Genomic DNA, 26,469 nt, shown 5'->3' with positions numbered 1-26,469 from the left:
TTTTAAGCCTCTGAGTGAAGTTTCATAGAATTTGAACAGGATTCATAAAGTCAAACTCAATTTCTCGACAATCACTATAGCTTTCAATTTTTATCAAGTTTTTGGTCTATTTTGTGATCCAAACTCTATGAGCCTTCACAAAAGATGTTTGTAATCATGCATAGAGTCTTTGGTATCAACCTTGATCCATTTTGAGCCAAAAGCAAAAAATATGATTATTTCCTTTTGACCTAAAATGAACAATTTTTACACTTTTTTCAATACTCAGTCCTTTTGTGACATGTTTAAGCCTCCGAGTCAAGTTTCACAGAATTTGAACAAGATTTATCAAGTCAAACTCAATTTCTCGACAATCAGTACAGATTTTAGTGTTTATCAAGTTTTTGGTCTATTTTGTGATCCAAAGTCTATGAGCCTTCACAAAAGATGTTTGTAATCATGCATAGAGGCTTTGGTATCAACCTTGATCCATTTTGAGCCAAAAGCAAAAAATGCGATTATTTACTTTTGACCTAAAATGAATATGTTTTACACTTTTTTCAATACTCAGTCTTTTTGTAACATGTTTTAAGCCTCCGAGTCACGTTTCACAGAATTCTAACAAGATTCATCAAGTCAGACACAATTTCTCGACAATTAGTACGGATTTCAAAATTTGTCAAGTTTTTGGTCTGTTTTGTGATCCAAACTCTATGAGCCTCCACAAAAGATGTTTGTAATCATGCAGAGAGTCTTTTTGACCCAAAAGCAAAAAATACAATGATTTACTTTTGACTTAAAATGAATAATTTTTGCAATTTTTTCAATGGTCAGTCCTTTTGTGACATGTTTTAAGCCTGTGAGTCAAGTCAAAACTTAATTTGGCATAAACTCTTTAGAAAATATAAATAATTTGAGTTTTTACAAACTCTTGAAAATTTACCTCCAATGCATCTTTAAGCTTACCCACTGGTTCATACAACTTTTATGAGCATAATCTCCAGCCTGTTCAATGGTTGACAGTCTTTTGGTGCTATTTTAAGCCGTAAACCTGAAATTCTGCACTTCACATAAACAACTCACAGATGATTCCTTTGGACTGAGCAATGAGTTGAGATCTCACGTCAGATTCTACTTACCCTACTCCTAGGTTCTACTGCAACTAGGTTGTGGAAAGTGTCCACAAACACTTGTTTTCTTGTTTTTTATGGTTTCTTGAGCATTGATCTTAAGACTTGTCTTGTCCATCAATCATTCTGAAAATCCTAGCTCAGCTAGCAAGTATTCACAAAGTTGTTGGCAAAGAAGACAAGAAATAAATTCTTCTTGAGAACATGGAAGAACCCTTTAGATCTGGCAAGAATTTTGCACTTGGCAAGTATAACTTTAAGTTCTGATCAACTTATAGCAGTTCTACTATGAGAATATCCACCAAAGGAACAAGAAAGATTTGAATAACAACTCATGGAAACTCAAGCCAAAGACCAAGTCTACTATGTGGCAAAAGTGGACATAAAGCTTATTTTTTAAGGCCCAAAAGGAGAAACAAAAACAAAACACACCTATTTGAGAACGAAGATCAACTAGGTCTAGTCACCAATGATTATGAAAATCTTTCTCTTCTTAAGGATGATTCAGATTCTCCTTATGATTTTATGTGTAGGAGTTATTTTGTCAATGAACTAGTCTGTAATATTTCTTATGTAAGGATTCTAGACACTGTAAGGTGTGAGCTTTGTCCTAGAGTCACTAGAGTGTGAGTCAAGGAGAGAAGAGATGCGCCACTAGTGTGTGAGTCCATTCCATGTTTGCATTGTTAGGGGCACACAGCCCTAACAGGTATTCAATGCAGGAAACATGTAGTTTACAGGAATCAGGAACAATAAACTGAGTATTCATACACAATACTGCAAAGTAAATAAGAAAAGAACACCATAAGGAAGAGGAAAAGAGACTGCCATTAGATTATCTTCATCATCATCACCCAATTATAGAGCATAAACAACAGTACAAGATTAGGAGAGAGAGAGAGAACTGCCTCGATAGTTATCCCAAAACTGCCTCACGCCATCAGATACCATAAGGCACATTCACAACTACCCAAAATTATAAGTACTAATGTCCACATATCCCTAAGGTTCAAAAGTTAAAGGTCTTAGTTATAGTTCAAATATAATATCCTGAATACCCTGAATGTCCTGACAGATCAGGCACTAACATTTGGCACACTTGGTGGGCAATGTTTCTCAAACATTGTGAGAACCCACAATATCCCTTGATCAAGAATTCATCCACCAGCTTATCCTTGAATTCAGTTTGTTGTGAAACTGCTGTTGCAGTTGGAGTTTCCTTGTCAAGTTCTTCAACCTTTGCATCCACCTGAACTGTAACTGCCTCCTTAGTACTTTCAGTCTCCTGAGAGAGTATCTCATCCACAATAATTTGCACTGGATCATTTAAGTTGTGAATTCCTCCTGCAGCTTCTGTGTCCTCCTCTGCAACATCTTTAGCCTGTCTTGCAGCTGCACCTTTTCCTGTGTCTTCAGTAATATGCTCCTAAACTCCTGATGCCACATCAGTTCCTGCAAACACTTCAAAATTTTTATTAACAAACACCTGCTCAAATTGTTGGCCTCCTTGACTGCAGCTGCATCTTCAGGTCCTCAAACTTCCCTTTCAGGTCAGTATAATGCTGCTTCAGTTCAGCATTCTGCTTCTCCATAAACAAGTTTTCCTCCTTCATCTCCTCCTCTGCAAACATCTGATATGGTTTACTCACCACATCATATATTCTTACCTTGATATGCTCCCATACTCCCTTCATGTATTCCATCACTTCAGTCTTCATTTTCTCCACATATCTTGAATTGAGATACCTTCTACAAAGCAGAAAACTCTCCTCTTCTTCAAGTGATTTCAGGTCTTTAGGCCCATTTTCATATTCAAGTACATATCCAAATTCAGTTGCAGGTTTACGTTCAGGGTCAGGTTCATGTTCAGTTTTCCCTTCAAGAAGAATGACGAAAGATTCAAGGTAGGATGCAAACTTTGAAACCATTAGACACTGCCTCTTGAACACATCCAATATCTCTGCATGTAGATGCAACACTCCAAGACCTGATTTAGACTCCGCATGCCAAAACAATTGATTTCCCTGAAAATCTTGATTCAGGAAAAACCAAAACTGGTTTGCTTCTTCATCAAACTGATCTACTTCTTCATCAAACTGATTTGATTCAAGGCTTAAAAATAACAGATTGAACTCTCCTTTACACATAAAAACCAGATTGAACTCTCCTTTACACATAAAAAACACCACCAAGATGGCTTGCTCACATTTCTCCTTGAAAATAGAAAGAAATCCACTTTGTAGCTACAAAACTGTCCAATCATTGATATCTCCCTGAAATTGAAAACTTTTGACTTCTGCTCCTTGAAAAACTTCCCTTATGTCATCAAACATGAAGACATAAAACCAATGAGATATAAGAATATCAACATCATCTCCTCCATCAGCAACATCACATAGAAATGTAGAACCATCTTCAGAAAAACCCACTTCACCATCATCAGGAACTTGCAAAATACTTGCATAATCATCAGTCAAAACCATCTCCTTAGCATCAACAAAATCATTGACATCAAAAATTTGGTATAAATCATCAAGAATATCATCAATAAAATTAACTTCATTGAAAAAAAATGGACTTCCAATATCCATGACTGAATTTGTAAAAGCACCAACATCATAAAGATCATTGATAACAACATCATCATTCAAGAAACCTTCTGTAACATCAAGATTTGAAGAAGACTCCATATTCTTGATTTGAGTAAGTTGAAACTTCAAGTCCTCAATTTGATTATCCTTATCCAAAACAACTTGCTTAAGAGCATCATGAACTTCACAATAGTAAGAAATATGCAAGTCGGCTTCAGTTTGAACCTGAGAAAGCTCCGCCATCAATGATGTCTTCTCTTCTTGAACTTGACTGATCTTGGAAAGCGCTTCAGTTGTCACAACCATACTTGAATGCCTCTCATTCTCTAGCTCTAATGAGAGACTATTGATCATCTTCGCTTGAGAAAGAAAAAGACTTTGAAATTCAGCAAGTTTAGGTCCATAACTTCTTTGCAAATCAGTAATTTGCGGATCAGGGACCTGAATTTTGAAACTTCGCAAATCAGGGACCTTCGGTATCAAAACTGGTAATTCAGGGATTTGAAAGTCAAGATCCTTATCTTCACAACCTGAATAATACATATCTACTCCTAGAAATTGGCTTTCAGTCTTCAAAACACCAAAAAGCTCTTCTCCGTCAACACAAACACCTTCCGGCCCCTGTCACCTGTCAAATATTCCTCATCAAGATTCATCAAAAATTGATTCATCACATCATCCTCATCAGTAGAACACATTATGTCTTTATCTATCTTCAGCTCTTCCACTTCATTACATTGAAATATGATGTCTCCCTGAATTTCAACATCTTCAAGATTGATGTCAAATGTTGGTATATAGGTTTGTATGGGATATTGGTGGCTTCTCTCGCTCACTCCCACTTTGTTGGCGGATACGCCGCGATGGATGTCAGCACAATGAGAACTCACCTAACAAGGTTTGTCAGCTAAGGATGAAGCTTGACCCGCAGGCGCGTGGAAGCAAGCATAGGGTGTCAACCTACACTCGACTGACTCTCGACTACTTCCCACAGAGGTCTCTACCCAATGTCTAAGCTACAGCCTTCAGGAGTGCATAAGAGGAGGTTTCCTACAATGCTTTCAAGAGCCAAATACCCATTAAACGTTCTCAAAATGCCATAGAACTTGAAGGAGACCCTATTAACACCAATATGTTGCTCTCCCTAAGGTCCATGAACCAAAATCCCAACCCTAAACACCTGGTGCAAAATCGCGTAGGATGTCTGGTCAAAATTTTCCGGTCGTTGTTTCCAAAAACTAAAGTGCCTAATGCGTAGCTCTACTCAATGCGAACGCGTGGATATGCTGAAATGCAAAAATAGACAACATATGCTAATCAAATCACCAGATGTAGCTCGTGGGTAGAGTTCGCGAAGCCAGACCGTACACCCGTAATGTAGGTATTGGTGTGTAGCTCTCATCGGGGGCAACACGCTGCACTTCTCCGTACTCGATTTCGACCACCGGTGCACATGTAGCGTCAAGATAAAACTCTCACTCTCTCTCGTACACAGAGTACGCTCACTCACACATACAGAACTTTAAAAATGACAAAGGTTTTTTCCTTAAGGTCAAAAGTGGTATAAATACCTTACAATCTCAAACCCTAAGGTTCCAATTTAGCCATCGACTCAATCTAAATGTCAAAAATGGGATACAATCTGGAAGCTTCTGCAAGCCCCACTATTTACAAAGGTAAAATGACGGTTTTTCTCAATTAAAGAATAATTACAAAAAAAAATATCCTGCCGAGCAATCATTCTCCGTTAGGTGTGTCCAACTGCTAACACTCCCCCCCTCCTAGTTCATGTCGTCCCCAACATGGCAGTAGAGCTGCTTCTTCACTGGAGGCTTTCACGCATCTTTAGAAGGGACTCATATCGCGCATGCTAAGCCAGTAATGTCGGGCTGAATATCTTTGTGTTGATGGTGAAGAATCCGATGTAGAAGGCTTCTTCAAAGGCCTGGAGGTGATACGAAGGCAAAAACATAATTCTCTGATAAAGTGCATGTATCACCTCGTGAGAAGGCTGAGCAGACGGATCGTAGGCACATCTGTATGTATCTTGGAAGAAGAAGATATTGTCTGTTGCTTGCCCAGGTTTAAAGGTTTCTAAAACCACCAGAAGGGTTTTACAGATTTTTCTCAGCATGATGCAAGATAGTTCAGGCGAGCCAGTGAACAATTTAATGGCGCCCGTTAGGGTTTTCACCATGTATTGCTCACTCATTCTCTCGCCTACCTTCAAGCCTGACAGCTTCGGGTAATTGAGCCATGTGGGTTGGCTTCTCTACAACAACAGCTCGTGTGCTTTCCATGTCCACATCCTTGGTAGAGGGCAAAAACTGAGGTTGTCTCTGATTCTTTTAGACGCCTCTACCAGATGTATTAAATATTGCGGATATTTGGTGAGCCATGCCTTTCTCCACTTGGGCTGAGAGTCCACGATAAGCTTAACTCCTTCTGGTTTGGAGATATCGGCTTTGTATAATGGCACTATTGGCTCCTCTTTTATCCGTTTGTTGATTGTAGCAGCTTCATACTTTAGAAGAGGATATGGAAGAGACAGTTGTAGCCATTCACGCCGAATCATATTGGCATCGGTCATAGATTTAAACACTCTCTGCTCCCACTCCAATGCTTCTTTGTCCATGTATTTTATCATCACTTCTATTGCCTTCTGTAGCTTTTCTTCTTCTTCTTGTGTCAGATCCTGGGGTTCTTGTGAGGGTCCCACAAGGATGTCCTCTTGCATGGTGGTGTCCACTGGATCTGACACATTTTCTATGTCAATGCCCTCCATTGCCGCTGGCCCGGTACTAAACTGTTGCTCTTCAGTTTGTTGATGGCCTTTCAACTCATCTATCTGCTTCTGAAATGTCTTCTTTGCCTCTTCCGCTTGATCTCCCATGCTTACTAGGAAGTCGTTTAGATCTACATTGATTTTTTTTGCCTCCTCGAGCTTCCTCTTGATGTCTTCGTTTTCTGTTTGCCATCTCTTAAACTCCTCATCCATCTTCTTCTTCACGGCTTCTAGCTCAATTTTCATGGCTTGGTTCTCTTCTTCTAGGTGGTTTTGCATTACAAGAGATCCCTTGGCCAGCATCAGTCTTTGCCTTCTGTCTAGTGTCAACTCCTTTTGGAGTTCCTTCATTTGTTGTTCATACAAATCATTTTCTGAAGTTGTGCCAGTCGAGCTAGCAGCTTTGACTCTGGCCGGAGATGCCCTTAGCCTTTGGATGGTATGATCTTTCACTTTCATCTGATCTTTCAGCTCGATCACTTCATCTTGGCTTGCCTCATGTTCTATCTCGGCCTTTTCCTTGGCATTCCTCAAGGTTTCCACCTCTTTGGACTCATCAACAAGTTGTAGAGTCAGATTGTCCCTCTCTCTCTCCACATCTGTCTCAGTGACTTGCTGATTTTCTTGTATTCCTCCTCTACTCTTTGAAGCTTGTGTTCGGCTGCCTGATTCTGTAACATTTAATGGCCTAAAATCTTATGTGTAGCGGAAATTAGCCTGAACATAGTGGGCATTTCATTAGAATAGATTCCTAATGAGAATTACAAGAGTGCTTGGGTGGAGAGAGCAACAAAAAGCATAACACCTAGTTAGATAGCATCGACAATACTTTCAAAAGAGAGAGCAATTAAGCTATTGACAACAGTTGAGGACCGGATTTGCATGGAGCCGGTCCCCCCTCCAAAAGGCTTTGTATTATGGTTTCTCCCATCAAGAGAGACATTGTACAATACAATTCTTTGTGTTTCTTCAAGACTAGCTAGTGCAATGAAGATGGAAGCTTCATACACCAAGCAAAACACTTAATCAAACACAACTTGAATTATCCCCGTTCTCAGACCCAAGACCTCACACACCTTCGAAGATGGTGAGAGCTAGCAGGGTATGAGAGTAGATTGAGAGGAAAAAGAAGTATCTTACGAGAAAGAAGTACATCTCCTCACATAATCACTCATATTAGCATAGCTTAGCTTAGTAATTAGCTTGGTAGAGAAGATGAGCATGCATTGAAGCTTGGCTCTTGGTTGGATTTGCATCCACATGCCAAGAGAGTGTTGATGTAGGCTTCTATCTCACAAGCTTGGAGTAGGTGATGAGCTCTCCATTAAAGCTTGGGAGGAGATAGAGTATTTTCCCTTCACACATGGTCAAGTGTGAGAGTGTGTGTGTCAATGCCAATAAAAAATCAGCCCCCTCTCTCTCTTGGGCGAGCCCTAGCTGCTAATTAGGTCTGGCTTTTGCCTCATTGGACCTCCCCAGGTCAAGCCAATAGGAATTGAGCAGCATAAGTGATAGCCTTCTGACATGTGTCACCCTTTCCCCTTTTGTGAGAGTTTTAGGTAATTAAATAATTAAACTAAACTCTCATTGGACCCCTTTGCCTCCTGGCCAATAGGAATCAGGCAAGCCATGGGGCTCCTGAATGCTCATTGGACCCTTTGGGAGACTGCCCAATAGTCTTCTAGGAGACTTAATTCTCATTGGTTTCTTTTATTAAATGTTTTTAAATTAATTAAACTAGATTTACTCTAGCCTAATTCTCATTGGTCCACTTCAAGGGTCTTCCAATAGGAATTGGGCACACCTTGTGGGCATCTGGCCTAGGGAGCTGACATGTGTCCCTCATTCCCTTTGTGTAAAGGGAGCCTGTGTGTGTGTGTGTGGCTTTCTCTCTCATCCCCTAGATTTGGGGCTCGCCCCCTCCCATGTAGGGATGCAGAAAGACTTTTTGGGCACACACTAAGCATCCAATTTTCCCTAGGGTTGACCTTTGGACACAACCTTTGAATTTTGGAACCTTAGCATTTTGGAAGTCTTAATGGGCTGAACCTTAGGGTCTTTTTGGCCCATTGTTTCACATGGCTCTTTTGCAGATGGCCCCCCCTTTGGATCCCTATTTTCCCTCCTTTGGATCCCTACTGTGGCCGGTCTGCTAACTTAACCAATATTCTAGCTTTTTCTCCCTTGGCACTTCCCCACATTAAATGATCAGTTTAATATGAGAAAATCATTTAGGAGAATTAGATATTGATTATTATGACATTACCTCTCTCTTGAAATCATAGTCGTCCTCGACTATGGTGTAGAGAAGATAAAGCATATGCATGAGTCCTTTTCTTAGCGGGTAGAGGATCCCTATGTTGCCCTACGACATCATTCCATAATGGATGACTAGTCCATTTGGCGCTTGAGAGCCTGAGGCTGCCGCAAGCATGTCTGCACATTAGTCCTATCAGTCTTCCATAGTAGAGTGACAAGCTCTACTTTGGTGTTTGGGAGACGTCGTCTCCACAAACTTGATCTAAGCATGCATACTACTTCATTTTTGTGCACGAATCAAGAAAAAGAGAGTCTTATAAGACAAAAAAAATTTTGTTCATTTTTAACATTTTGTACATTTGCTTACTCTTGGGAAGCATTGTAAGCATTGACAAGGTTTAGGTTATCCTTTAATTGTATGCCTTGCATCCATCTAGCATCTTCAAAAGGATAATTCTTAAACTTAATAAGATATCGTCGGATAGTCTTACCGCCTCTTAATACCTTGTCTTCATGTCGGAGAATGGACTCGGGCTGCAGCACCTCCTCGTGGTCCTCGATCTCCGGTGGGTCTTCAATAGTTGGTTCTTGAGGTGGCTCTCCTTTGTAAGGCTTTAAGAGGCTCACATGAAAAGCATTGTGTATGAGCCAATGATTGGGCAACTTAAGTTGATAGGCCATCTCATTGATTGGCCTAAGAATCTGGAAGGGACCATAATACCTTTTTGCTAGTTTAGCATAGTACTTTTGGTGGCCCGTAGGATTCTTGCCCGTTGTGTGCCTTAATCGAGCCTTGGGAAACTTTAACAAGACCCAATCGTTTTCTTTAAAGGCTTGGGCTCTTCTGTGCTTGTCAGCAGCAGCCTTTTGCCTTTGCTGTGAGATAGAGATAGCATCCTTAATCTTTTGGAAAGATTCTTGTAGGTCTCGGCTATACTCATCTGCAGCGAAGATCTTCCCATGTACTTTAAGTAGCAAGGGACTTTTTGATCTTCCCTCAATTACCTCGAAAGGTGCTTTTCCTGTGGAAGTATGTACAGTGTTATTGTAAGCATACTCTACTGAGGGTAAGTACTTCTCCCATTGGGATCTTTGATCTACTTCCGTTACATAGGCTTTTAGTAGATCGAGAATAGTTAGGTTAGCTATTTCACTTTGGCCATCAGTTTGTGGATGATAGGCCGAAGAGAAGTTTAGCCTTGTTCCTAAATTCTCAAAGAGACCCTTCCAGAAATTACTGGTCATTCTAGGATCTCTATCCGACACTATGGACATTGGCAAGCCATGGTACTTGAAAATTTGTGAAATGAAGAGGGTTGCCATTTGATGGGCTTTGATAGTCTTTTTGACAGGTATAAAATGAGCTTGTTTACTGAACCTGTCTACTATCGTCCATATTCCCGTATTCCCATGGATAGACTTAGGCAATCCAAAGATAAAATCCATGGATATGCTCTCCCAAGGTGAATTAGGGATTGGCAATGGTTGAAGCAATCCAAGTTGCTTCCCTCTATCAAATTTTGTCTTTTGACATACCACACATTTGGAAACATACTCGTGTATGTTCACTTTCATGGTAGGCCAATAGAAATATGTTTCAATTCCCTTTAGGGTAGACTGAATCCCTCTATGCCCCGCATATGGGGGAGCATGAGATTCATACATTACTTTCTCACGTAGTGAGTTAGTAACGCATAGTCTATTGCCATAGAGAAGATAACCATCTTGTAAAGTAAATGGTTCTTCTTTCTTCCCTAATGCAAGGGCTGAAATCACATCTCTAAAATCGGGATCAATAGCATACTCATCTATCATTGAAGATAGATCATTGTGAGTTGCTATGGAAACCGCATTCACTCTCGGGCGTCTTGAGAGTGCATCGGCTACTTGATTATGCTTGCCAGCAATGTGAGCAATATGAAAATGAAATTGCGAAAGAAAATTTGCCCACCTCATTTGTTTGTCGGAGAGCTTGGTCTGCGTCATGAAGTACTTAAGACTTTGGTGATCCGTTCGCAGAATGAAAGGAGTCCCCAATAAATAGTGCTTCCATGAGTCTAAGGCATGTAGAACTGCAAGGAGTTCTTTTTCGTATATGCCTAGAGCTTGCTCAACAGGGTCGAGCCTTCGACTCTCATAGCCTATGGCGTGCCCTTCTTGGAGCAGAACAGCCCCAAGGCAATCACCACAAGCATCACATTGGACCTCAAATGGTTTTGAGAGATCCGGTAGTGTAAGCACAGGTTGAGAGATAAGCTTTTCTTTAAGCTTTTCGAAAGCATTGTTCTCCTTAGCAGACCACGTATACCTAACATTTTTCTTTGTTAGGTCATGTAATGGTCCCGCAATTTGTGAGAACTTTTCTATGAAGCGTCTATAGTATGCACACATACCTATAAAGCTTCTTAGTTCATGAAGATTCTTTGGTTTAGGCCATCCTTTTATTACCTCTAACTTAGATGGATCCATTTCGATTCCATCTTGAGAGATAATGTGACCTAAATATTGAATCTCTTGCAAGAAAAATTCACTTTTCTTTCGATTAACATAAAGTTTATTCTCTCTTAAAACTTGAAATATTACCTGGAGGTGTTGCTTGTGTTCCTCCAATGAATTAGAGTAGATGATAATATCATCAAAGAACACTCCAGTGAAGGTTCGATGAGGCCTGAACAGCTTCTCCATCAAGCGGTTAAATGTGGCTGGTGCATTGGTCAAGCCAAAAGGCATGACAATGTATTCGTAAAGACCAAATGTAGTACGAAATGCGGTCTTTACAATGTCTTGATCAACTATCCTTATTTGATGATAGCCACTTTTTAGGTCAATCCTACTGAAGTAGGTCGATCCTTGTAGCTTATCAAATAGGTCTTCTACCCTTGGAACGGGAAACCTATTCTTGATAGTGATCCTATTTAGTGCTCTATAGTCGACACACATACGATATGTGCCGTCTTTCTTTTGCACTAATAGCACAGGTGAGCAAAATGGAGATGAGCTAGGCCTAACCATGCCCTTCTCAACTAACTCATGCACTTGCCGCATAATCTCCTCTTGTTGAGCTTGAGAAACTCTATAAGGAGGTTTGTTAGGCGGTGAACTTCCTGGAAGAAGTTCAATTGCATGGTCGTCATTACCTCGTTTAGGAGGTAGCTCACAAGGGATGTCGTCAATAAAGACATCTTGAAACCCCTTGAGAAAATTGGATAACTCTAATTCCTTTTGGTTGCTTTTATTTTCTTTTGCTAAAGCATTAGGTTCATTTTGAGAATCTTTAACAAAAATCATGTACACGGAAATAGAGCTCTTTATTGACTTGTTGAAAGCTGGTGTGTGTACAATGGGGATGGTGTTACCCATCTCCCTAGCATCTATATACATGTCCTTTTCCCTGAACTTAAAGGAGATTCTCCTTTCAGGAAATTTAACATGGGCAGCCAGGCGGTCAAACCATGGTGCCCCTAGGATTACATCCTCATGCTTGAGAGGAGAGATAAAGAAGTCCTCTTTGTCCACATAGCCTTGGACATGAAGCCTCAATTTCCCGATTAAGGGAGTGACTGAAGCTTCTTGCCCCTTGAAGGCACTGTCTGCGGGTAGGATATCTCCCATCTCGTAGGATTGTATGCCTAGCTTGGTGGCTAACTCCATAGATATGAAATTGTGAGTAGAACCAGGGTCAAAGAGAATAAAAGCATCATGTTCTCTTACCTTTCCCCAAGCATGGCATAGAGGAGATCCTTTGTGGTGAGTTTGATGAATCTCCTCCTCTTGGATTTCAACCAAAGAAGCTCTAGGAGGATCTTGGCGGTTGTTCTTTTGGGGACAAGCGCGGTACGCATGCCCTTGTTCGCCGCACTTGAAACACCGGTTATCTTTACGATAACGCTCAAGCTCTTCAGGAGAGAGTTTATTCTTTCCTTTGTAAACTCCCTTCTCTTTAGCTTTGTTGGAATTGCCCTTAGGAGACTTTTGGACATTGTCCTTCCCCTTAGGCTCATTGGAACCCTTGTTTTCCGGGGGCTTATTATTTCTTTTACCCCCCGTTTGGAAATTGATTCGCGAGGCCACCATAGTATGGTGTATTACCGCCGATATGGTACGTGGCCTTTGGGAGTTGACATACTCCGCCATTTCTTCGGTTAAGCCCGCACAAAATTGTTGCTTTTGCTCTCCAAAATCCAACTTTTTGAAGACAGTGGCTTTGAGTTGTAGGTCCCAAAACTTGTCTACATATTTGTGGATGGATTCATTGGGAGAGAGCTTTAAGCTTCGCCATTCGGTGAGTACTTTGTCTTTGGCATCGGTGGCCAAAAACTGCTTCATAATGGAAGCTCTTAAAGCCTTCCATGTTCGTGGAGCTTCACCGTTGGCTTGTAGGCTAGACCACCATTGTCTGGCGGACTTTTGAAAGTGCATAGCTACATGGCGTAGCTTAGAGGACTCCGTGAAGCCCTCATCTCCAAACGCCGCATCGAATTGCTGGATAAAGGCCAAAACTTTGTCTGTAGCACCGAAGGTGCCATCATAGGTAAGGAAAGAGATGCTCTTCCCTCCCTCTTTGAATTTCTTCAGCTTGGACGACCTCTTCCATGCGGCATAGGATTTCCTATGGCCTCTTCTTTTTGATGGTTCAAAAGTTGCACCATCACTTTCTTCAGAAGATGAAGAATTTGAAGAAGGTGGAGAAGAGGGTGACCTCTTTCTCGCCTTTTTCTTGTCTTGATCTTTGTCGTCTTCACCATAGCTTTCATAAGAGGAAGAGGATGAAGAAGATGGAGAAGAGGGTGTCCTCTTTCTTGCCTTTTTCTTCTCTTGCTTTTTATCATCCCTCTTTGAATTATGGCGTGGAGAAGAGTGTAATGGTCTTCTCCGCTTTGGTGGTGATGGAGAGCGTTTAGCCCGCCGTCTTCGTGGAGCCATCTCCGCCGAGGTGACGGGAGACTCGCTTCTTTCTCGTTCCTTCGGTGGAGGCTCTTGAGTTCTCCTTTGGGAAGGAGATGCATCATCAAGAAGTAAGTTCTTGAGCCCTTCATATGGATTCTCTTCTTCTTCCCGAATCGGAGAGAGACCTCTTTTGGTAGTCTCACAAGGAGGCTTCCTAGGTGTTCTCTCGTCATGGTGATGAGCTTGGAGAATCCCGTGAGCACGGAGCTGCCGTTGCACTTCACTTTGGAGAGATGGATTGCCCATGGCTTGTTGAAGCCTAGAAACAAGATAATTAACAAGCATTGAAGCATCATTAGTAGCTTGCTCATGAGCAAAATCAAAGTTATCAACATTAATTTCGCTCTCTTTAATATTGTCAGCCATTCTAACAACTTTTAGGTGTAAACTTTTTAGGTGTACTTTGGCACTTCAAGCCCTAGTTGCTACTCCTCTTTACCCCTTTAGAAAAAGCACTCAAGCTACTGTACCCGCGGCTCGAATACCATTAATTGCAAGGAATAGAAGAGAGGGTCTTTCGACACCAAAACAGCACCGGCTCCTGTCAAGCTTCTAATAGCTCAATAGTGGTTAAGCCGTAGGCAAGCCCCGTAGGACTCCACTATTAAGACCATAGCTCTCGACGGTGATGCCTCGTTAACTGCACAAAGGCAGGCGCACTGCAAGGCTGAAAAATCCCTATTCTACTTACTCACAGGCAATTAATAATACCAACCATTTGTAGCTAGCTTGAGGACCTCCCTTCTTGAGCAAGAAAAGAGAAACCGTGAGCTCTGATACCAATGTAACATTTAATGGCCTAAAATCTTATGTGTAGCGGAAATTAGCATGAACATAGTGGGCATTTCATTAGAATAGATTCCTAATGAGAATTACAAGAGTGCTTGGGTGGAGAGAGCAACAAAAAGCATAACACCTAGTTAGATAGCATCGACAATACTTTCAAAAGAGAGAGCAATTAAGCTATTGACAACAGTTGAGGACCGGATTTGCATGGAGCCGGTCCCCCCTCCAAAAGGCTTTGTATTATGGTTTCTCCCATCAAGAGAGACATTGTACAATACAATTCTTTGTGTTCCTTCAAGACTAGCTAGTGCAATGAAGATGGAAGCTTCATACACCAAGCAAAACACTTAATCAAACACAACTTGAATTATCCCCGTTCTCAGACCCAAGACCTCACACACCTTCGAAGATGGTGAGAGCTAGCAGGGTATGAGAGTAGATTGAGAGGAAAAAGAAGTATCTTACGAGAAAGAAGTACATCTCCTCACATAATCACTCATATTAGCATAGCTTAGCTTAGTAATTAGCTTGGTAGAGAAGATGAGCATGCATTGAAGCTTGGCTCTTGGTTGGATTTGCATCCACATGCCAAGAGAGTGTTGATGTAGGCTTCTATCTCACAAGCTTGGAGTAGGTGATGAGCTCTCCATTAAAGCTTGGGAGGAGATAGAGTATTTTCCCTTCACACATGGTCAAGTGTGAGAGTGTGTGTGTCAATGCCAATCAAAAATCAGCCCCCTCTCTCTCTTGGGCGAGCCCTAGCTGCTAATTAGGTCTGGCTTTTGCCTCATTGGACCTCCCCAGGTCAAGCCAATAGGAATTGAGCAGCATAAGTGATAGCCTTCTGACATGTGTCACCCTTTCCCCTTTTGTGAGAGTTTTAGGTAATTAAATAATTAAACTAAACTCTCATTGGACCCCTTTGCCTCCTGGCCAATAGGAATCAGGCAAGCCATGGGGCTCCTGAATGCTCATTGGACCCTTTGGGAGACTGCCCAATAGTCTTCTAGGAGACTTAATTCTCATTGGTTTCTTTTATTAAATGTTTTTAAATTAATTAAACTAGATTTACTCTAGCCTAATTCTCATTGGTCCACTTCAAGGGTCTTCCAATAGGAATTGGGCACACCTTGTGGGCATCTGGCCTAGGGAGCTGACATGTGTCCCTCATTCCCTTTGTGTAAAGGGAGCCTGTGTGTGTGTGTGTGGCTTTCTCTCTCATCCCCTAGCTTTGGGGCTCGCCCCCTCCCATGTAGGGATGCAGAAAGACTTTTTGGGCACACACTAAGCATCCAATTTTCCCTAGGGTTGACCTTTGGACACAACCTTTGAATTTTGGAACCTTAGCATTTTGGAAGTCTTAATGGGCTGAACCTTAGGGTCTTTTTGGCCCATTGTTTCACATGGCTCTTTTGCAGATGGCCCCCCCTTTGGATCCCTATTTTCCCTCCTTTGGATCCCTACTGTGGCCGGTCTGCTAACTTAACCAATATTCTAGCTTTTTCTCCCTTGGCACTTCCCCACATTAAATGATCAGTTTAATATGAGAAAATCATTTAGGAGAATTAGATATTGATTATTATGACAGATTCTATCGTTCCATCTTGTGGCATCTTTGTAATGCCGTGTCTAGATTGGCTTGTAGCTTTGTTTGTTTCTCTATGTTTTCTTGGCCCTGTTTTTGTAGTGAGTCCACTTTAGCTTTGATAAGAACTTCATTTGTTTTGAGATTATCAATCTCACTCTCAGTGGGCATTGATCTTGTTCTAAGTCTGCTTAGTTTTTGCATTACCACATCCCAATCGTTGGTTGGTGGCTGTAGGTCCACTGTATCTGTGGCCATCTCTTTCAACTCTACTAACCGAAGTCTCTGCATATGTTCCTTGGGTCTTGTGCTTGCCAACTCAAAGGCTTCAGTAGCTGCCTCTTCTCGAGAGTACTCAGCAGCTAGTAGATCAAGAAATATTCTAAAGTTTCTTTCTTCTGGATCTAGCTGCTCATCTTTTGGCTCAGCTTCTGCCTTCTACTCTTCCTCTTTGTTCTTCTCTTGCTTAAAATCTTTTTTTTTTCATCAGTTCTGTTCTGCTCCTCTTTTTGTTGGGTTTGTGGAGGACTAAGAGGAGGTGGTGATGGGGGTGGGCTGGATTCCCGGCTTGACGATGGAGTTGGTGGCTTCTTCTTGAAATCTCGATCCGCCTTGGTCTTTCTCTCTCTTTCTTGGCCTTCCTCCTCTTCTAGCAGCTGCCGTCTCACTTCGTCCACCTCTTCTTCTGTAAAAGGGATATTCGGAATATTCTCCTCCGTAGCATCTAAGATCTCAAAGTTTTTGATATAATCTTCGAACCGATCCCGGTGAACCCTTCGAGATGATCCAGACATAGCTTCAAGGGATGGCTTCCACAACTCGCTCAAATCCCCTTTGAGTGCTCTCTCGGCTCTGAAACTTTCCATCAGTCTTTCTAGCCGCGCCGCTTTCTGTGACTTGGTTTCTTTGATTGGCACTTGTAGACTTTCTTTCTTTCCCTTCTTTGACTCTGGCGGCTCTTCTAGCACGGTCTCTAATCGGCGCTTCAACCATGTGGCTACCCTAGGTTCTTTGGGAGGTTCTTCTTCTTTGTCTTCTTTCAGTTTTAGCCAATCATTTTGTGAGGGAGGTAGAGGCCAGTTTCCCTTGGAATGTAGTGCTTCATAGACAACTTTTGTTATCAACTCACCAGGTACAATATTGGTGGGATTTCTGTTCCTCATCTTCACAAGATTGTCGTGGATGTAAGCATCATAATTTATCTCTTTTGGTTTGCTCTTTTGCAATGCCCAGGTGAAAGTGGTGGCAATGGCTCCAGGTGGCATCCTGAATTTCTGTGGCCGCTTTGTACACATGTGGAAGTATTGATTGTATAGTTGGCTCATGATAGCCACCTTCGGGTTTGCAATATCTTCAAATGTGTAGTTATTCTTCTTTTCCGAGTAGACCTTGACTTCATCTCGCCTCTTTGTCACACTGTCTCCTTTGTTCGAGATGTCAAGTGCGGCTGCCACCACCTTCTCTGTGATGACAATCATTGTATCAGGCTTGCCTTGCAGATCTGTGACTCGGACCACTCCATTTTCTTTGATTGTGGTTACAAATTCCCACACTCTTTTAATATCAATCCCCACTGGCAAAGCTTCAAAGTAGTTGTGGAGATCCAGCTTCTCCAAGTAATCCCCATCTTGCTCCTGACAAATTCATTGAACTCTCGTGGTATCATGGGTAGCTCCACTGTATTTCCCTCAGGATCTTTGAATACTCCTTGGTAGACTCTCAGATCATTGGTCTCTAGCAGATCATCTTGAATCCATGTGCTTGTGGGATTCAGGGTTGCTTCTGGGATCACAAAAGGCTCCACTTCTTCTAAGTAGTCTTTTATAGTCATCCTCTTCCTCTTTGCAGGTGATTTTGCGGCTGCCATGGATCCTGTTGCACTCAGTAGTCCAAAGTTAGCGTTTTTTACATATTAGCTGATAAACTGAGTTCTGACTACCCAAATGACTTGAAAATTGAAATAAGAACTCAAAAGGAACTAGGGATACTCTGCATGTGCTCACAGTAGCTTTCTGGCTAAAAAATTATCATGTAGACATCCTACGCGTAGGATGTCTACCTTCTCTGTTTTTGGTGAAACTTGGCAGGCTTGTGGCCCTTGACCTGTGCAACATGGCTATGTAATTGGAATTGGGTTTGGGCATCAAAAAGTGCAATTTTGGCAGATTTAGGCTTTTGGCTCACAAATTGGGTAGGATGTCCTCAACAGGTGGAAAATGATATTCAATTGGGTTGAAATTTGATATACAGGCTTCTTATACCATGTTAATGGTATAAGAAGCCTATATAATGATATACAGGCTTCTTATACCATGTTAATGGTATAAGAAGCCTGTATAATGATATACATGCTTCTTATACCATGTTAATGGCTCCCATGAAGTCAAGTCTTGCACAGTAGGTCAAAATGACACTGGAGACATCCTACGCGTAGGATGTCTATTTTATCAGAATGACTTGAAGTTGGTTCTGAGGGTAGCCCTTAGCATGTGGAACATGGCCTTGCTCTTAGATTTTGATTTGGATAAGCATTGGTGTTGTTAGGAGCATGTTTAGTGTTTTTAGGCTCAAAAAGTGCATCTTGGAGGTTTTGGGGGCCAAAGGTGATGGGAATGGCTTGAAATTTGATACATGGGCTTGTGAAGGTGTTATAAAGACATCTGGAACTCAAAAATACCAGTTCGAGGTCAAATATGTCATTTAGACATCCTACGCATAGGATGTCTATTTCATCAGTTTTCACATCTGACCCCACAATTAGCTTGACAATGTGCTCATGAGTATATTGTGCAAGTTTCATATGATTTGGACTAGTTTTGGTAGGTCTATGACCCATTATTGCCTCTATGCTCTGACTTTCCGTTTTCTGATGCATATGAGGTCAACTTTTGTCCAAATGTGATGAAACTTCGTGGCTAGCATGTACAAGCTATTCAAAAGCTGTGTGAGAGATGATATGTTGAGTTCCTGATGAAATTTACATGAGAAGTGCTACTGACACATGCCCTGAGCCCCCCTTAGTCCCTTTTAAGCCCTATTCCAACAAAAAAATCAAATAGATAGAAAGAAACTCCCTGTTTGGATTTCAGAGCCTCTGAGCCATTTTTTGACTCTTGGAGTGCTTTTTGGTGATGAAATTTCTTGATGTTAGTCTCCATAGCTTCACGGTTCCTTGGGGATCTTTGCCATATGGTTTTTGTTGACTTTGGCTTCACCGGAGCTTTGTTTGGCAATTTGTCGCTCTGGAAGTGTCCGTGGTTGAGTTTACATGTCGTCGATGACTTATGGTAGTCTACCACCATAGGACTTGGTTGTTGATGGTCTAGGAAAGCCGCTCGTGAAGTTTGGTGGCAAACGGACATCCGGTTTGGCCGTGAGAGCTAGTTGACGCTTTGTGTGTATGATGCCGTTTCTGAAGCTTAGTGCCGCTTCGGGTTGCCTTATGGCCATATGAGCTATATAGACTTGTAGAGCATGTCGAGATACTCCTACCCAAGAGTTTTGGTAGCATTTGGGCGCCTTTCCACTGATTTACCATTTGGTGGCCTCTTGCAGGGCTCTAGAAGTTAGGGTTTTTTCCAATGGTTTTCCGTCGCCTTTGGGCATCCAAGAGTGGTCTCCTATGCTAGGGTAAGCCGCCGATGAAGCCTCATTTCTTTTGGGCTAGCCGTTAGGTGGCCACTTTTACCTGTAGGTCTCTACTGCTCGCTTCTCGTGTGAACCCTACAATAGTTTTCGTGACAAAACATCAAACATATGCGAAAAGCTCAAGGTGGTGAGCCTACCTCTCATGTCTAGAGCCTGTCGGGTGGTCGTGCGCGTCGTAGAAGCCACTGGAAGTCCGGTTCGCTCTAGGTGGCAAGAGCTCTCTCTCAAGAAGGCAATAGTAGAAATGAGCTTTAAATGAAGTGAAAAAATCTTATAATGGGGGTCCCTGAACCACTTTCCATGAAATTTGACATTTACTCCCAACTTCTTGCGAGATGCGGTTTAGGCTCGAAAATTTCTTGATTTGGACTCCATTTGCACAGTTTCCGAGAAATTTGACGTTTTGGTCAAAATCTGGCCAAAACAAGCTTTCCGCTCCATTCAGATAATTGCACCCCCATTGTACCCTAGGTTTTCCTATAGTCACTGATTATCCCCATATTTTTTGTTTTTCATTACGACCGTATTTCACCTGGTTTTTGTATTTTTAAAGTTTTTTTGCCGATAATTAGTAAAATTAAAAAGAAAATAGCAAATTAAACCCAAAAAATCCCCAAAAATCCCCAAAAATCATAATAAATAAAAAAACATCACCGCAAAACATTATATACACTCACATGCAATTTTTATGGCCGGATTTCTCCGTTTTACCAATATTTTGTCCGAAAAATGGTTATTTTTACCTATATACACACACCTAGGGGCTTGATTTGGCATTTGGCCCCATATACTTGTAGATTCATGCTGTATAAGGGCATATGTACTTAGGTTAGTCCAAAAAATTTCGCTATCAAATGACAACCCTCTAAAATAGTCAAAAAACATGCCCCTTTTTTGCGCTTTTTTCCATTGGGTCCGCATTTGAGAATGACTCCCCCCCTCCTAGCCGGAGTCCTCCCGGACGACAAGGTATCGCCTTGGTGTATGTGCCATGCATGTCTTAAAAATTGTGCTAATGCTCGGCCGTGTAATGTGGCCCTATATGATGCATACTCAGTCAATGCATGGAAAAATCAATGCTGTGCAAGAGGAGGGAATAAGCAAGATGCTTATTGGCATTCAACGTCGAGGTTTCCTGTTTGTTGTTGATTTGGTTGGCGGATTTTCTTTGCAAGTAAAAGTTGTAACTCTACATCTCTCTGTTTGATCGTCTTTCTTGCAAAAGTCGCTTGGTTTGCCGCTACTGTCGATATGGTTGTGGTTGTCTCCTTGGAGAGAATTGTCGTGGCGGAATTGGCCATAGTCTTTGTCTCTTTTGCTTTCCATTTGTAGCTTTGTTTTGGAGGTTTTTGTAGGTTTATTGCTACTTCCGCGGTTTTCATTGTTGTGCTGCTGGTTGGCATCCACATTGATCGGTTTGTCGGTTTCATATGTAGTGTTTGTCTGCATGCCGATGTTGCTTGTACTGAAGGGAGTTCCTATTGCTTTGGTTTTGGGATCCAAATGCGAGCCGCATTTACATTTTTACTGAGCATTCTCTTTGGAATCCATATCTTTTTTATTCCCTTGGTTTTTGGTTGAATTGTGTGCTTCTGTTGACTTTTTGTGTTGTATTGCATGTATGCCATGTCACATCTATCCTTCCGCACCCATACTTGTCTTTTGCGTGTTGCTAACCTTGATCTTTTCACGGTGATCTGTGTTGTTTTATATTTGTATTGAACATGGTTGACAGTTCCCTCATTGGTCGCCATGGGTATCGTGTTGAACTTTAGTGGCATGCATCTTTTTGGTTCTTTATCCAGTGATTGTGTTGTTGCCATCTGGTTCTTCCGGGGTTGCTGAGCAAAGGCTACCACCTGTTGTTCTTGTGCATGCTGAATTTTGACGGCATCCAAATTCCAATCTATCTGCACATTATACTCTTTTTCCCAAGGTTGTCCCAACAACATGGGGTGTTGTGTGCTTTCATCCTCAACCACGTAAAACTTGTGTGGGTAAATATATTGATGTATTTGTACATGCAATATAGTCCATCCCAATGTTTTTAGCGAATGTGATGTACTACTTTCCAGCACTTGTGGAGTAGGATGTGGTTGATCTTTGGGCTTGAGCTGTTTGTATAATTTGTAAGAGATCAGATTTGCTTGAGCTCTAGAATCAAGCAATGCCGTCGATGAAACTTGATTGCTACCCACTTTGACTGCAATTATCAGCTCCATTGTGTCTTCACCAAAATTCGTTAGTTCAATAGCATTTATTCGCAACGGTGATCCACTCTGTTGTTGTTGTCGTAGAAGCCTTCTTTTTGCAATGCGTTCTTTTGCTTCTGCTTGGGCCTCTTCTCGTACCCTCTGTTTCTCTTTCATCCGTTGTTTTTCTTGATGGATTTGTTGAAGCATATCTTGTGTTAGTGGAAAATGATACTTTTTTAATCGACACCCACTAATCCAATTTGGCATTTCTTCTCCTGCTAATGTAGCAAGTTTGACAGCTCCACTTTGTGATAAGTCACTAATCACAAAGGGTCCCATCCCTCACTTTTTAAGTTTCTTGGCATGTTGCTTCAAGGTATAAACAAGTACATAATCACCTGTTTTGAACTCTTTAGTGCGCACATGCTTGTCAAAAAACTCTTTTTGTCTTCTCTTTTTAGCATAGATTGAAGCTACAAATCTCAATCGAAGTTCATCTAGATTTACAAGATCATCTATTCTTGAAGAGAGCTCATGCCCTGTCCATCTAAGCGTTTCGCTACTTGTAGAGTCGGAATTAAAAACTCTATGGGTAATATAGCGTTTAGACCAAACACCATGTTTTACGGTGTCGTTCTTATTGATGTTTTGTAAGCTACCCTGTATGCCCATAGTGTTGAGTGTAACTGTTGATGCCAGTCTGTCCTTGACTCTGATACAATTTTAGTCAGAACAGTGCATAGTGTTTTATTTGTGGCCTCAGCTTGTCCATTAGCCTGTGGATGATATGGAGCAGATTTTCTATGTATGACCATGAATTCCTCTAGTAGATATTCAATGACTTCATTAAGAAAATGTGTTCCTTGATCCACTGCAATTTCTATTGGTAATCCGTATCGTACAAAGACATTCTCATACAAGAATTTTGCAGTGGTTCTTGCATCGGCTTTTTGTGTTGCCTTGGCTTACGCCCATTTTGTGAGATAGTCCGTAGCCACAATGATATATTGGATATGGGTGCGATATGCATGGGGTGAAATAGGCCCCACAAAATCAATGCCCCATTTTGCAAATGCCCTTGCTCCCATCATTGGCCGTAGTGGCATCTCATCTCTCTTTATCGGCACCTTGGTGCGCTAACATACGTCACAACTCTTTACAAACTCCTCAGCATCCATATGTAATGTAGGCCACCATATTCCTGCGGTCAAGACAATTTTTACCGTCTTATCGCCTGAAAAATGGCCTCCACTTATTCCTCCATGTGCGTGTTCTAGAATCAGCAGGTATTCGCTTTCACTTGCACAGATTCTAAGTTGATTGTCCTTTCCTCGCTTATAGAGATGATTCCCAATTAAATTAAAGTCGCGAGCCTCCAGATCTATAGCCCTTTTCTGTGCTTTTGTTATGTTTTCAGGAAATGTCCTTGTTGTTAAGAAATCAATGATATATTGACTCCATGCAGGTGCAATGTTTACCTGAAACAATGTCGCGTGATCCACGGGTCGTTTGGCACTACATATAGTACAATTGTTAACATAAGCATGTGTGTCAGCATACAGAGTTGGCCAATAAACCCCTAATTGTTTCAGTCTTTGGTGTGTTTTCATTGTTGAACAATGAAATGCACAATCCTAGACATGTGCTTCTTCAAGATAACACTCGAATTCCTCAGGATTTATACATAATCGTAGAATTTGGTCCGAGCCTAGATGATACAGTCGTCCTTGTTATCAAATCTACCTCTAAAGGAAAGAAAGCTAACAATTTCCTGAGACCATTTGGGTATCATTTTAGTATTGAAAAGATAAGCATCAGGCATGTCATCGTCTACTCCTTCAGGAGCTTCCCCGTTTTGCAGCCTTGAAAGATGATCCGCACGTAGATGAGTTTTACCCTTTTTGACCACCACTATGAAGTCAAATTCTAGCAATATAATAAACCAGCGTACAATTCTCCCAGTATTGCATGGTTTATTTACTAGATACAAAAGAGCTTGATGATCTGTGAAGAACACAAATTTGTTTGCGAGCAAATAATGCCGAAATTTCTTTACAGCATAAATCATTCCTAACCCCTCTCTTTCAGTGGTTGTGTAGTTCTTTTCTGCACTATTTAGTTGTCGGCTCGCATAACAAACTGGGAAATCCATTGTTCCATCTCCAGGTTGAGTTAGAATACTCCCAATTGCATATGCAGATGCATCAATGTGAACATGGAATATCTTTTCCCAATTTGGTGCTTTAAGTACAGGTGGTGATACAAGGTTTTCCTTAAGCTTTTGGAATGAAGTTTCACACTCCTCAGTCCAGTCAAAACTGACTAATGAGCGATACAGAGGTTGTACAATGACTGCATACATATATATGAATCTTCAATAATATCCGCAGTGTCCCATGAAGGATTGTACTTGTTTGGCATTAGTAGGCCTGGGCAAGTCTACTATGACTTTGATTTTGTCTAGGTCAGTGGTTATGCCATTTCTTGAGACAATATGTCCTAAGATGCGGCCTGGCCTAACCATAAAAATGCCACTTTTCCGGATTAAGACAGATTCGATATGTTCTGCATTTCTCAAATACCTTTTGTAAATGGTCAATATGTTCTTCTTGTAGAAGAGACTTGACACAGAGATCATCCATATATATTTCTAAGAATATTCTCAGGTATTCTTTGAACGCATGAGTCATTAACCTTTGAAAGGTAGTTGGGGCATTGGTTAAGCCAAAAGGCATAACTCTATACGCATATATTCCCCATTCTGTGGCAAACGTTGTTTTGTGTTGATCCTCTACCGCAATTGCCAGTTGGTTATACCCTGAAAACCCGTCTAGAAAGGAATAAGCCCGTTTCCCAGCCACCCTCTCAAGTACATGTTCTGTGATCGGCAAGGGATAATTATCCCTTATGGTGGCTGCATTTACTTTTTTGAAGTTCACACACACTGCAGCTTTCCATTCTTTTTGGGGACAACCACAATGGGTGACACCCAATCTGTATGCTCGATTTCATAGATGAATTCAGCATCCATTAGCTTGTCAATCTCCTCTTTGATTCGTTTAGCAAATGTATCATTATATGTGTAAGGACGTTGTTTGTTAGGTTTGGCATCTGATTTTAATGAAATTGTGTGTTGGCATATCGATGGACAAACTCCTTTGAGGTCTTTGTAGGGCCAAGCAAACACATCTTTATACTTCTTGAGAAGTTGTGTAAGCAGTTCTTCTTCCTCAGGCTCTAAATCAGTTGCTATATAGACCGGCTGATGATTTTCACATGGTGCAGCGAGATCTATCCATTTTACATTTTCCGGCCCATCGTAAGATTCCTGGTTTTCTTTCCCTGACTGGTCGTGTCATTATGATTTTTCTGTCATGGATGGTGAATTTTCGATAGTGGGACGGTACATTCATGTTTCCTTTTTCTGACTCCTCCCTACCATCACTTTCTCCCTCAGTAGTCCATACCTCTCGTAATGACCGTTTTAGTTCTTGGTATTTCTTTTTACGCTCCATTTTGGTCCACTCTAGGTCTTTTGTTTTTTCCTAGTTTTGATTGTTGAGATTTTTTTGATTTTGTTTTTGTTTTAGCCTTCCGTACTTGTTTTATTTCCTCTTGCATTCCTTCCCTTCAAACTTTTGAGAATCTTCTTGATATTTGGTCTTTTACACAATCCCATGCTTTGACAAGCATTAGATAGTGAGTTTTATCTTTTATCCTGGGCATCAATTTCTCTCTAATTTTGTTTTCTGCTCTTTTTTTTCTATATCGTTCTTGGCGTCTAGGGTGCTGATTGGAAAAATCATAAAACTTGATATTTGTTGTTTTCTCCCCACGCTCGCTTGAGCTATCTGAACACTCGTTATCTACATTGTTATTTACCTCCAGATGCTCAGAGGAGTTATAAAACTCTTCCTATTCTGGTGGGTCTACAATCTCATCTCTTGCTGGTATAAGGATTACCATGTAATAGGGTAGCACATCATAGCCGTCCTTATCGCAAAATTTTATCGTTGGGCTATCTATAATGGTACAGACATCTAATGTTGCTAGTATGTGTTCCCATTCCAGAGGTTCTAAGGCATCTTTGGGAAAAGGTTCCGGAATATAATCCTTGTCCTCAATAGCTCTTTCTAAGACGCATTCCTCTCTTTTTAAGCTCCCACAATGTGAAGCTCCACACATCCATAGCTCTTTTTTTTGCCCTAACCATGCTGGGAGTTCGGACCCTGCCAATGTAGCTGAATCAAACTCTTCCACTGGTGTCTGGTTCACATCTTTGTAACTATGGTCTTTTAGGTGTATTTTGGTTGTAGTCTCGCCATGTCTGAGGTATATGTGGTCGTAAGCCCAATACTAGACCATCTTTAATTGTCTCATGAATGGTCTTCCCAAGATGATCTCGTAATTGTTCTTTTTGTCGAAATCGACTATTGCAAATGTATGCCCATACTCTATTCCGCACGAGGTGACAATTACTTTTTCTAAAATTCCTAGAGGCTTTTCCATGAACCTATCTGCCAATTGCGATTTCATTCTGGTAGCTCTCAAATCCGGTTTTCCC

The sequence above is a fragment of the Adiantum capillus-veneris genome, chromosome 17 (assembly GCF_014529385.1).
Source record: "Adiantum capillus-veneris isolate H3 chromosome 17, ASM1452938v2, whole genome shotgun sequence".
Taxonomy (NCBI): Eukaryota; Viridiplantae; Streptophyta; class Polypodiopsida; order Polypodiales; family Pteridaceae; genus Adiantum; species Adiantum capillus-veneris.
This window is presented reverse-complemented; position numbering follows the sequence as displayed.